This window comes from Silene latifolia, chromosome 4 (genome assembly GCF_048544455.1).
Source record: "Silene latifolia isolate original U9 population chromosome 4, ASM4854445v1, whole genome shotgun sequence".
In the NCBI taxonomy this organism is placed as follows: Eukaryota; Viridiplantae; Streptophyta; class Magnoliopsida; order Caryophyllales; family Caryophyllaceae; genus Silene; species Silene latifolia.
In genome coordinates, this window is record NC_133529.1 from 74341625 (window position 1) to 74354278 (window position 12654).

Genomic DNA, 12654 nt, shown 5'->3' on the forward strand with positions numbered 1-12654 from the left:
ATTTAATAATGAAAAATCCATTTTTCGAGCATAACAAGTCAAAAAATTATGAAACTTTACAGGTTATCTCAAAATAATATATGTGACAACATATCCAAAAATCACTGGAAAATTCGAAGTATAGCTAATTTTAGTCCGAAAATGACATTTTTACTCATAAAATCATATTTAAATGCCATTATTATATTATATGAACAATAAAAATTCGTAAAATAACCAAAATATCCTAAATACATTTTAGGACCAGAAATTTTAACATGCATAATTGAATTCGGGATATATCATAATAAACACAAATTTACAAGTTTTATGTGTTAATCGTATAACTCGGAAAAACTTTTAACCGATTTGCATGCAAACAACCATGGCTCATGATACCGATTGAAGGATAAGTAGATCTATATACTTACATATTCATATATGCTTTAAATTAATTTGTCATAAAATTAATAAATGTCTTATGCATGCAAACTTATAAACAATATAAGGAAGAAAAATAATTTTCTCACCATAAAAATCGGATCATAAAGGGCACAAGTGGAGAACTCCTTCCTCCACTTGATCTTGAGCTTTCCATATGTTAGGATGATCCTCCAAGCACTTAAAGTAGAATGCCTCCAATTAGTTGCACCCAAGACTAATCCCATAATCCTTACACTATTATTAACTAGATAATAATATAAGTAACCTTAAAATTATTCTAATATTTTATGATTGCTACATTTTCAGTCTTGAGAATATATTAGAAATTAAGAACAAATTTCCATAAAAACAATTTTATGTATTTAGAGAGAAGTTAGAGTATTTCCTTTTCAAAACATGTGAAAAATGAAAAACACCACACTCCTAAACGATGAGGGAGGGACGGTTCAAAGAGAGGAGCATGGGGAGTGCAATTTTGATGTTATTTATGCCCAATAGCTTTTGGCATGGATTAGAGAAAAATATGGAAAAGACAAAAGCCAATAAAAAACAATGGCTTGTCTCATGTGTGTCTAATTGTGTCTAGTGCACACAATTCAAGGCACATTTTACACGGTCCAAAATGACCCATTTACGGGTCCATTTTGGTTCTTATATTTGTCGCACAAATACGTGTAATTTTATTTTAAACATCGTGTCATGTTTTAAATAATTCCCAATTAATTTCGTCTAACATCACTCCGCAAATATACGTGTACAACTGCACATATATTTTACGTACCAATATTAATCACATTAATCGATTAGTACAAATTTAATAATTAACCGCTTAATTATTAATTCCTGTCTCAAATAAATTACTATTCAATTATCGCATAATAAAAATAATAATTTCCGCGCCTTGAGTTCAAAACTCGAACTCTCTCTAAATAATTTGTTCGACTACCTTTTAGTCAATTTTAAGGAATTAATTAACTCGTATTGTCATACAATTAATTAATCTTTTCTATTATGGGAATCTTCCTTTAGGTGTGACCTCAAGGGATCAACTGACTACCACCGTCAAACGACAGTAATGTCAAACTCTAGTCAGCCAATCATTACCGATAAATGTTGGTCAGTTGACTATATATAATAGAATCATCCCAAGCGTATTCTTAAAATGAGATTTAATAATGATATTTAAATCATGTGATCGCACTATTGTTGAGGACACATTTCCCAACACCGACTTCTTCCTATCATCCTTCCGGCTATAATGATCAATTATGAAACATGGTTCATGCAAACGTGGAGCTCTCATTGTCTTGTCAAGATTAAAGGTTATGCTCTCATCTCCCACTTCTAAAGTGAGCTCTCCATGTTTCACATTAATCACCGCACCCGCGGTGTGTAAGAAAGGTCTTCCTAGGATGATTGGAATATTGGAGTCTTCTTCCATGTCAACAATGACAAAGTCCACCGGGATGAAAAATTTCCCAATTCGTACGGGAACATCTTCCCATATCCCTAATGGTGTCTTCGTCGATCTATCGGCCATTTGGAGTGTGATATTGGTGCATTTAAGCTCTCCCATCCCCAACCTTTTACTCACCGAGTACGGCATAACACTCACACTAGCCCCTAGATCACATAAGGCTTTGTTGATCGTGGTGTCGCCAATGGTACACGGTATTGAGAAGCTTCCCGGATCCTTTAGTTTTGGAGGTGAACTCCCTTGAAGTATTACACTACTCACCTTAGTGAAGGCGACAGTCTCAAGCTTCCGGATCGACTTCTTCTTTGTGAGGATGTCTTTCATGTATTTTGCATAGGCCGGAACGTGATTGATTAATTCCGTGAAAGGAATCGAGACTTCTAAATTCTTCACAATTTCCATAAATTTTCCAAGTTGGTCATCAAATTTGGGCTTGGCTTGACGACATGGAAAAGGAAGTCTAATCACAATGGGCTCCTTCTCCTTGACCTTGTCTTCATTTTTCTTTGAAATTTCTTCTTTTGATGGTTCTCCATCCTTGGAGTTTTGCACAATTTCTTCTTTATCACTAGCTTCCACAACTTCATCCTCAACTTGCTTCCTCGGTGCTTCATACCTTGTACCACTTCTCAAGTGAATGGCACTAACCGTTTCATGTCTTGGGGGATTACTTTAAGGTGGTAATTGCCCCTTTTGTCTTTGTGAGCTTGAGGATGCTAGTTGAGTCAATTGGGTTTCCAACATCTTGGTGTGAGCTAGGATGTTGTTGATGGTGGTTTCCTTTGCTTGACTATCTTTTTGCATTTGAGTGAAAAATTCTTGTTGATTCTTTTGCATTTGAAGGACCGCTTTTTGAACATCAAAACCTTGGTCATTTTGTTGATTGTATGGAGATTGATTTTGGTAACCTTGGTTTTGATTGTAAAAGGGTCTTTGATTTTGGTTTCTCATGGGTGGTGGGGTGTATGTTGTTTGAGGATTTTGAACATTTTGGCTTTTGTATGAGAGATTTGGATGGAATTTGGTGTTTTCATTGTAATAGTTGGAATAAGGGGTACCACTCTTGTATGCTTGGAAAGCATTCACTTGTTCATTTGTTCCCCTACATTCACTTTGGTCATGTCCCAAAGTTCCACAATTCTCACATATCCCACTTGGGATTGATGAAGATGCCGTCATGGCATTAACATGATGCTTCGGTGATTTTGAGACTTCTTCAAGTCTAGCCATTGCTTTCTCAAACTTCAAGTTGATAGTATCGATATGGGAGCTAAGTTGAGCACCTAATTGAGTAACGGCGTCCACTTCGTGCTTTCCTCCCCTAGTAGCCTTGCGAGGCCTACTATATTGTGAGTTATGGATTGCCATCTCTTCAATTTTACTCCAAGTTTGGTTGTCATCAACCTCGGTGAACATCCCAACTTCGTGCTTTCCTCCCCTAGTAGCCTTGCGAGGCCTACTATATTGTGAGTTATGGATTGCCATCTCTTCAATTTTACTCCAAGTTTGGTTGTCATCAACCTCGGTGAACATCCCATTCGATCCCATATAAAGGATATTTCTTGAATCTTCATAAAGACCATTCCAAAATTGTTGTACCAAGAACCATTCGCTAAGTCCATGGTGAGGACATGAGCGACAAATTCCCTTGAACCGCTCCCAAGCTTCATACAAAGATTCTTCATTCCTTTGCTTAAAACCCGTAATTTGAGCACTTAGCATGTTAGTCTTCTCCGGTGGATAGAACTTTTTGTAGAAAGCTAGAGCCAACTTCTTCCAAGAATCAATTCCGAGAGTAGCCTTATCAAGGCCCTTCAACCATTGTTTGGCGGTGCCAATTAGAGAAAAAGGAAATAAGACCCATCGAATTTGGTCTTGAGTTACACCGGTTTGTGAAATCGCATCACAATAGTCACAAAAAGCCTCCATATGAGAATGGGGGTCTTCACTAGGCATCCCCCCAAATTGACTTCTTTCAACTAATTGGATAAATGCGGATTTGGCAATAAAATTTCCGGTTAGATGTTGTGGTATGGGAGTACCATTGGGTAGGTTCTCCTCAGTGGGTACGGAATGTGATGAAAACTTAGGCATTGTGGGTTGATTTTGTGGTTGATTTTGTGTTGGGTTCTCCTCACCTTCTCTTGCAAAAGGGTTGATGAACTCAATAGTTGGTTGAATATCTACAACCTCACTAATACCTCTCAAATTTCTCCTAGCAAGTCTTTTATTGGTTGTCAAAGTTCTTTCAATTTCACGATCAAAAGGTAACAAATCACCTTGTGACCTTCTAGACATGGAAAATATCAAACAACTCGAAAACAATTAAAACAAACCTTGAGGAGTTTTACTTCCCCAAGGCAAAGAAAGACACAACTAATAACAATATAAGAAAATCTAAATCAAGTTAACACCGTCCCCGGCAATGGCGCCATTTTTGGTCGGACACTAATCTTTTCGGTAACTTGTCGTTAGGAGCACCTAGACCAAAACACAACTTATAGCTTCACAAACAACTCTACAATTAGTAAAGAGGCAAGTAAAGGTCGGATCCCAAGGGACGGGGATTGAAATGAGATTTCTATTGCAACTAGTGGTGTCTTAGGGGTGTCACAATTTGGGTTGATGTAGAAGGTCACTAAACTAAATAGCAATGAAAGTAAACAAGCAAGATGAATTAAAAGGGTTGTAAACAATTGATAAAAAGCACTAGGGTATCATGGGGTCATAGGGGAATCATGGGAATTGATCATACAAACATGTTCTCAAATTATAAGCAAGCAATTATTGTTGTGATGGATTGAGTTGGGTTATATCTTACAATCCTAGGAAAGTTTGGGTCCCGGAGCCGAATTGATTAGATTGTACAACACCTACAAGTCGACTTAGTCTTCCCTACTCAACAACATGCATGGTCTAATGAGACTCGAGTTGGTTTATGTCTTACAAGTCTCATTGAAAAGATAGGTGATGGGTAAAAAATGCAAGGATTCATAGGCTCGCATTTCATCAAACATAACATGTGCATGAGTCGAGATCAAAACAAGCAAGCAAATAAACCATGAAAGCATATTAATTTAAGCATGAGTCATTCCCCATGTTGGTTTCCCCTAATTACCCATTAACCCTAGCTAGGTGACTACTCACTCATTATCATGTTGATCATGCTAGCTAGCAAGGTTGTCAATCATACCAACAAAGTAAAACATGATGAATAAATGAAAGTAATTAACAATAATTAAAAAGGGATTAAGAGAATTATACCTACTAATGATCCAATAATAAAGCAAAGATAAAAGAAGTACTTGATGCTTGATTGAGAGGTTGTCAATCCAATAACCCAAATAATCTTCAATTACCCAAAATAAAGAATGAATAAAAGAGAGATTAAGGAAATAAAACTTGTATTAGAACTTGATTAATTGTTGATTACAAAACTAAAGAGAGATTTGATTGATATTAACTACACTAAGAATTGATAAGAAGAACTTCCTCTTCTAATTAGACTAATGGGGTATTTATAGTGGAAATTAGGTGGATGCATTAGGGTTAACTAAGGCTAATTTAGTAATTACACTTTTTAGATTTGAGCAGGGAAACGCCGGTATTTTTCGAAGGAAGGGCATCTTTCACGGAGGCTTGAAGAAGACGAAATTGCGCTGGACTGGAATCCGTGCGTCTTAGGCTCGGGAAGGGCGTCTTCAAGGGAATCCGGGCGACTTCTGGGCTTGCTGCCCGGGCGTCTTTGAAGGAAGACGCACGGATTGTGCTGTGGAGGACGGGCGGATTCAGGGCAATCCGCTCGGATTGTAGCTCAGCATTGTTTCTTCTTCTTTTCTTCCCTTTTCTTCATAAAATCCTTGGGGATTTCCTTGGGGATGCAAGGATATTTCCTCAACATTGCCCAACTACTATAATATGTACAAAAGCCTTCTAATCTTGTCTCTCCTTGATGCTTAGTCATTGAATTCAATCAATTTAGTCTCGTTTTGCCATGAAAATGCAAGATTCTTACTCCTTTCCTACCAAGGGATCAAAATCTCAAAGAATATGCAAAACAAAGAACTAAACACAATAAATGACCCAAATATGCACTAAAAAGCATGGGAACAAGGCTAATTCGGGGGCTAAATATGCGCTAATTATGGTCACATCAATGTGATCATAAGTCCTTCTGTGTCATTTTCAAACTTTCAAAAACACATTTTGTGCCGTTATAATGGCCGTTTCAAACCTCGGTCTTTCGCCGACCGTTGCATTTCAAAATTACCTTTTATGCCGTTATAATGGCCGTTTCAAACCTCGGTCTTTTGCCGACCGTTGCATTTTAACACGCCTTTCTAGGCCGTCGTAATGACGATTTTCAAACTCGGATTTTAAGACCGTTTCAAAACACCTTTTTATGCCGTTATAATGGCCGTTTCAAACCTCGGTCTTTTGCCGACCGTTGTATTTTAACACGCCTTTCTAGGCCGTCGTAACGACGATTTTCGAACCCGGTTTTTATAACCATTTCAACACGCCTTTCTAGGCCATTATAATGGCCATTTCAAAACCCGGTTGTTTATAACCATTTCAAATACACCTTTTCATGCCGTCGTAATGACGATTTCAATCCTCGGTTTCCACAAATCATTTCAAAATACCCATTTACGTCGTCGTAATGGCCGTTTCAAACCTCGGTCCCTCGCCGACCATTGCATTCTCAAAGCGCCCTTTTTACGCTGTCGTAATGACGAATTCTACCCTCGAATTTTCAAATTCGAAATCAATTTTTCAAACCGTCGTAATGACAATTTCAACCCGCGCAACTTTCCAAATTTCAAATCTCATTTTCGAAATCAAATTTGGCTTTTCTAAGCCAGCATAATAACGATTTCAATTCTCACACTTTTCGATTTGCATACCGTCTTTTAAAAGATAAACGGTTTTCTAACCCGTCGTAATGACGAATTTAATCCTCACGATTTCCAAAATCAAATCATTTGAAAACGAATTTAACCATTTTCAAATTCCATTCAAAATCAAATCATTTGAAAACGAATTTAACCGTTTTCAAATTCCAATTCAAAATCAAGTCATTTGAAAGCCAATTTAACCGCTTTCAAATTCCAATCAAAAATCAAATCATTTGAAAGCCAATTTAGTCGTTTTCAAATTCCAATCAAAAATCAAATCATTTGAAAACGAATTTAACCGTTTTCAAATTCCATTCAAAATCAAATCTTTTGAAAACAAATTTAACCGTTTTTAAATTCCAATTCAAATCAAATCATTTGAAGGCCAATTGAACCGCTTTCAAATTCAAATAAAAAATCAAATCATTTGAAAACAAATTTAACCGTTTTCAAATTCCAATCAAAAATTAAATCATTTGAAGGCAAATTTAACCGCTTTCAAATTTCAAATCCAATTTCAAATCATTTGAAAACAAATTTAACCGTTTTCAAATTTCAAATTCGAATTTCAAATCTTTGAAAACAAATCTAACCGTTTTCAAATTTCAAATCCAATTTCAAATTATTTGAAAACAAATCTAACCGTTTTCAAATTTCAAATTCAAAATCAAATCTTTGAAAACAAATTTAACCGTTTTCAAATTCCAATTCAAAATCAAATCTTTGAGAACAAACTTAACCGTTTTCAGATTTCAAATCCAATTTCAAATTATTTGAAAACAAATTTAATCTTTTTCAAATTTCAATTCAAAATCAACTTTTTGAAAACAAATTTAACTGTTTTCAAATTTCAATTCAAAATCAAACCATTTGGAAACAAATTGAACCGTTTTCAAATTTTCAACCCAATTTTAAATCCTTTGAAAACAAATTTAACCGTTTTCATGGCCATTGTGATGACGATTCCAAATACGATTTTCAACTCCGTGATTCGCAATTTCAAAAACTCAGAAACAACATATTGTTTTCAGAGCCGCCGCAATTTCAAATCGTCTTTTGAAAACAAACTTAAGACAACTCTTCAACTGATCGACTTTCGGAGATCCTTACTCTTTGGAAGCCATCCATAAAACGACGAATGAATCTTTTGAAAATTTCTATTTTCGAAAATTTCAGTCCACCATTCCGATTCAGCCTCAAGTCGATTAGAGTCCAGTCGATTTCAAGTCAAGTCGTCTAGATAACGTTGAGTCTCCGCCGAAGTTAGTACCTTCCTTCAGGTCTAGGTCGTGTCGCCTAATTGTCTAGACATCTTCAATGGCGTTAGGAGAGTCAAAACCTGTTGGGTTTTAAACCCGCATTTCCCCTACATTACGGGTCAAAGGTCAAGTTCGTCTACTTGTCTTATCCAACGGCGTCACGCCACCGACAAACCTCCAAATCTCGTCAGAAGTCGTCTGTCTAGGCATCACTATGCCAAAGTCGACACTCGAGTCTAAATTTAATGTCATGCACCAAGAGTTCAAACACAATAGGTCATTCACGATCCTTAATGAACTCATAACCTAGTCACACCGTCGCGTCTCCACAACAAAACTGCTTTTATACATATGTGTCGTACTTGCCTTTGTTTGTGCAATCCCTTGCCAAGACAAGTTATAACGCCCATCGTTATGTAAAATAGGAATCCCTTGGGTGCCATCGATCGTCAACCAGAAACTTAAGAAGCTGATCAATCTGCATCCGCCATGACTTCTGTTGAAACCAACAACATGGTCCTTCGACTCCTAGCTACCGTGGAAGACTTGAGCACTCGTCTCTCCCAAGTTGAGGAAAAAATGATAACCGGGAATTTTACCTCTTCTGATATTGAGCAAAGGGTTAAGCTTCTTGAAAGCCGGCTACTGGCCAATGACCAAACCAAAACCAGACGACCTCATATGTCCTTCCCTGATTTGGGTATGCCTTATGCCACAGCCTTGGAGAGGCTAATCTCCCAAGGAAAGCTCAGTCCGGTTTGTCCAACTCCAGACCCTTCACCACACAAGCGAGGACGTAGATGGGACGGAAAACTGTTTTGTCAATATCACCAAGGCCGCGGACACGATACTGAAATGTGTCTCCCCCTAAAGGGTGACATCCTTGATATGATCGAAAAGGGCGAGTTACCATTACCTCCATCAACAAACAACAAAAAAAACCATCCTGAAAACCCTATTGGACACAGTCAAGGATCTTTCCTAGACTGCTATCATCTCATCGCTCCTGACGATGAGAAAATTCATGCAATTGACGAAGATGGCATACAAAGTGCTATAGTGATGCTCTCCGTCTCCATCACCAACATATTCTCAAAGTTGCAAGTTGCTATCGATGACTTGAACACTCGGGTAGCTAATTTGGAGAAGAGGTTTGGTAGTACCGAAAATGAACCTGACCACCAAGGAGAAAACCGACCCTCCGTTCTCCAACCAACAGCTGTTGAAAATGAGGAGTCATCCGATGGTTCCCACATCCACGAACCTACCAACAAAGAAATCACCTCACCAAAATCCCATTCAAAATACAAAACAACATCCCAAAAACTGTCCATTGACAATGAGCAAATCCTGTTTCCACCCAGGATTGACAAAATCCAAAACAAAAACAAAACTCACAAAAACATCCCAAAAAATACCAATGTTGGAACCTTGGGAAAACATCAAAGGGTATTCACAGATCTGGGAATAACATATGGCACCGCTCTGGAGATACTTGCTTCAGAAGGAATGCTGCAACCCATTGGTCCGACTCCGGACAAACCCAAACACAAAAGAGCCCGATTCTGGGATGGTAATGCCTATTGCCAATATCATCAAGGCAAGGGCCATGACACCGAAACCCGTTTCAAACTCAAGCATGGCATTCAAGGTATGATTGAAGCTGGCAAAATCATAATTGCACCTCTCAGTCAAGACAATCCTCTTGAATGTCTCAAATCAAACAACAAGTTTGAGCGTTCTCAAAGGACATTCACTAAACTCAACACAACCTATTTCACAGCACTTCAAAAGCTCATGACTGAAGGGAAGCTAAAACCAGTCGGGCCCACTCCGGACCCGTCTGAATGCAAGAAGTCTCGATTCTGGGACGGAAGTGCCTATTGCCAATATCATCAAGGAAGAGGTCATGACACTGAAACATGTTATTCAAAACATGATCGACAACCATGAACTGGTAGCTTCATCCCTATGCCAACCAAGTGATGAAAACAACCCTCATGAACATCTCTTTCTGCAAGGAGATGAAGGCCTCATGGACTATTATCCTCATATCATTCCCAACAACGAGAGTGAGGTGCTCAAGTGGGTCAATGCTCAAGACCAGACATTCAAGCCGCGGGATGCTGCGAAAGAAACCTTCGAGGAGGAACATGATGATTAGGAGTTCGTATCTACGATTGAGTCTGAGTCCGAGTCCGAGTCTTAGGCTTTCTCATGTTTATCCTAGCGTCTGTCCTTTTATTCCTAAGTGACAAACTGGGGGCTGTCCCCATGAGTCACATGTATCCATCGAGTCTGTGCTAACCTCTTATTTATCTAAATAAAAGCACGACTTTCAACTATCATATATTCTCCCCTTTACAATTTCCCGTTGACAACGAGAATTGATTTGAGAATTTATTTAAAACAAACAACATGTTCCAATTTAATGTGAGTACACTCGAGTGACGTTAAAATGCATCGAGTAAGCAGAGGACTCGAAACTCCGTGTCCATTCTTTTTACCTATTCCATGTCTGGCAATAGAAACCTTTCACTAGCACCCTATTTAGGACGAGCTTTTATCAAAGGGATTCTACGACAAACCTAGATAAAAAACCAGGACATCTCCTTGTTCATGTTCACTAACGGAAGGCAAGCCCATTCCCCACAAAAAACATCCCATAACCAATTATCAACCTTTCACCAACGGGTACATCCCTGTCTGCACCTTTACCTGCCTCGAATGAAGGACGGCAAAGAACCAATAAATCAAAAGCCAAAGCGAAAGCCCAAGCCCAAAAGCCATTCAAGCTAAGCCAACAGCCATTCACCCAAAGCCAAAGCTCAAGGCCAAAATCAAAGGCCCAAGCGAACAGCCATTCACCCAAAGCCAAAGCTCAAGGCCAAAATCAAAGGCCCAAGACAATAGCCATTCACCCAAAGCCAAAGTTCAAGGCCAAAGCAAAAACCAAAGCCGAAATCAATTCTCTCAAAGCAAAAAAACCAAAGCCAAAGGCTACTCACCCAACGTCAAGGCTAAGACTCAAGCCAAAATCAAAACAAAACAAGATTGAAACCCTTTTCCCAAAAAGGCCAAAATCCAAAGAAAGCATCCAACACACAAAATCCTGGACAAGTGAGTCCAAAATACCAAGTCCAGGACCAACAAGTCCAAAGCCTGGACCAACGAGTCCAACACATCAAATCCCGGACCCACAAGTCCAAAACACCAAACACTAAAACCTCAACCAAAACTCCTTCACCCCTAAGTCCTTCTACAGATTGTTACACGGAGACCTATCTAGGATCCTGGGGATCCCCCTCAAGATCATAACCAAAACTGCTTCACCCCTAAGTCCTTCTAGAGGTTGATGCAGGGAGACCTATCTAGGCTTCTGATGATTCCCCCTCAAGCTCGTAATATCACACCTTAACCATTAAGGTCCAAACATGGAAATTTGATCCCATGTTATTTACCAACCATTTCGTGCTCAGGCCACATCAAGCCGGAGACCCCATTCCGCACCACACTACAAGCCGTTACCCATCGGCCTAAACACCACAAAATTCTTGCTCCAGATTTTTATCTGTAAAGCAAACCCATTATTACCAAGCTGCACATTCCCTAATGTTGAAGCCATTTTTCACCACAATCCCCATGGAGTCCTCGAATGCTTTGCTATCGAGAACGGGACATACCTAATCTACCCTTAGAGTCCACTTTTTAGTGTGCTCAAATGATAAGGAACATTTTCACAAATTACACCTCTTCGATTCATGATCAAGAGGTATTTATCTGCAATCAACCTTCGAGTCACCAAACGGAATTTTCCGTCGTGACGCTCAACTCCAGATTTTTATCTGTCAAACAAACCATTATTACCAAGCTCCACATTCCATAACGTCGAAGCCATTTTCACCCTGACCCAGATACGGAGTCCTCGAATGCTTTGCTACCGAGAACGGGACATACCCAATCTACCCTTAGGGTCCAGTTTTTAGTGTGCTCACGTGATAAGGAACATTTTCAAAAATTACACCTCTTCGATTCATGATCAAGGAGGAATTATCTCAAATCAATTTTTCGAGTCACGAAACGGCTTTTACCGTCGTGACCCACACACTTTAAGGTCCTAACAATTTGCTTAGGCACACACTTTCAGAACTACGATCTGGTTTGATTTCTCACCACGTGAATACGTAGGCAGTCCCTCAAGGACACAACCATACACCTCAAAATCACTTCAAGGTCCTAACATCTCGCTTAGGCACACACACATTCAGAACTACGATCTGGTTTGATTTCACACCACGTGAATACGTAGGCAGTCCGTCAAGGACACAACCATACACCTCAAAATCACTTCAAGGTCCTAACATCTCGCTTAGGCACACACACATTCAGAACTACGATCTGGTTTGATTTCACTTCACGTGAATACTTAGGCAGTCCTTCAAGGACACAACCGTACACCTCAAAATCAATTATCAAAACACGTTCAGAACTACGATCCGGTTTGATTTCGCACACACGCGAATACGTAGGCAGTCCTATTACAAGGGCGCAACCACACCCCCACACACATTCAATTTTCACACATTCAATTTGCAAC

General features: G+C 39.0%; 1 non-coding gene across 1 annotated transcript; it reads left to right on the top strand.

The window, feature by feature from the left end:
* Positions 1–3515: 3515 nt before the first annotated feature.
* Positions 3516–3622, top strand: LOC141654205 (small nucleolar RNA R71). Its single transcript, XR_012547769.1, has one exon. It is a non-coding gene; the product is annotated as a small nucleolar RNA R71 (small nucleolar RNA).
* The last annotated feature ends 9032 nt before the right edge of the window (positions 3623–12654 follow it).